Raw genomic sequence first — 1,584 nt, 5'->3', positions numbered from 1 at the left:
ATTTTAAGTCTTTACTTACAAATTAACAGGTTTTCCCTTTCTCCATCATTCCCAGGACAAATACACAAGTTTGATCATCTACTGATAGTAATAAAGCTGAATCCCCTTTAAGAATTTGATACACTAAGAGACAAAGGCTCATACATAATGGTTAGTTGTGCTATGAATCTTGTGAGAAGCTGGGAGACAACCCCATAACTCACCAGAACAAGGAACCCAGTCTCCAAATTTCTTGGATATAATTCATCTCAAACCTTTTCCTCAAAGACTAAATTCTAAAAATAACCAGGTGATTAGAAGAGGTTTGTCTCACCATTGGACTTATCTGTTATTTTCTCCTTACTGTGAGCTGAAGGGCATGATAGAACAGAGGCAAAGAGGTGTACAATCAATTCTGAACATATTAAGTCAAAAAGGTCAGAGTTTCCACAGCATGGCAACAACTTTGCAGATGCCCACATCATGGTAGTTGAAATAACAAAGCCCAGTAAAGGTTAAAGCCAAGAGTTCCAAAATGCCTGCCTTGACAGCTTTCTGCAAACCATCCCCTTGAACATAGTCAGTAACCATTTGTCCAAGGCCCAGTAGTGGTTGGGTGACAGGTGAATGTGCTGGGTTCTACACCTTCCTGGGGCAGGCTGGTTCTGGACAAATGCTGAAACATGAGCAGGTCTGACCACTGGGATTCAGAGAAACAGAGCTCAGCCTCCTTGAACACTGCACAGGACACAGCCTCCAGGGACTTGCCATCTCTCTCCTGAAGGCTCAAGGTCACCCACAACCCAGAAGCAGTCCTAAGGATTCCTAATCTGTAGATCATCTACTTTATGACTGGAGACTGCAGCACCTTCTACCATCTTGTGACTATGATTGTAAATGTGGTTGTGTTTGTTGGCATTGAGTCAAAGGGAAAAGAGCATGAAGGATCACTTAAGGAAGGAATTTTTGGAACAGGTCTGAAAATGATGCTCATCGTCTTTCATTCAAATCCATTGCTAGAACTCCCTTATATGGTCATACCTAATTGCTAGAGAAGTCAAAAAATACAGCCCCACTAAGTACCAGGGAGAATAGGAAATAGATTTGACAGTCACAACTTTTGTCACAGCCAACACTTCTGGTCATTAGATGTGCATTTCACCCTCTCCACACATAATATGCACACTCGTGCCCTCCCCAAGAGAGACAATCCAAAGTGCTAACCACTTATTGCTCAGACCTGGAAAACCAGGATTCCTTTTTGTTTAGTTTATTTTTTTAAGGATTTTATTTATTTATTTGAAAGAGAGCAGAGTGAGAGAGCATTAGTGGTGGGGAGGGATAGAGGGAGAGGGAGAAGCAGACGCCTTGCTGAGCAGAAAGCCTGACTCAGGGCTTGATCCCAAGACCCCAAGGTCATGACCTGAGCCAAAGGCAGATGCTTAACTGACTGAGCTATCCAGGTGCCCCAGGATTCTGTTAATATCCATTACTTTCCCTTGGGAAAGTATATGGATCATCATATCTTCCAAACTATTATCTGAAAGAGACAAGTTATGCTTATCTTTCATCACCCCTAAAATACAATAATGAAAAAGGATCAGA

The 1,584-nt window shown here is 42.0% G+C and overlaps 1 pseudogene; it reads right to left on the bottom strand.

Moving 5' to 3' along the window:
- Nucleotides 1–417: 417 nt before the first annotated feature.
- On the bottom strand, nt 418–750 carry LOC121490087 (annotated as a pseudogene).
- Nucleotides 751–1,584: the final 834 nt, after the last annotated feature.

Source organism: Vulpes lagopus, chromosome 4 (genome assembly GCF_018345385.1).
Source record: "Vulpes lagopus strain Blue_001 chromosome 4, ASM1834538v1, whole genome shotgun sequence".
NCBI classification, from domain to species: domain Eukaryota; kingdom Metazoa; phylum Chordata; class Mammalia; order Carnivora; family Canidae; genus Vulpes; species Vulpes lagopus.
The sequence above is the reverse complement of the archived record's forward strand: the minus strand, read 5'-3'. Positions and strand labels throughout refer to the sequence as shown.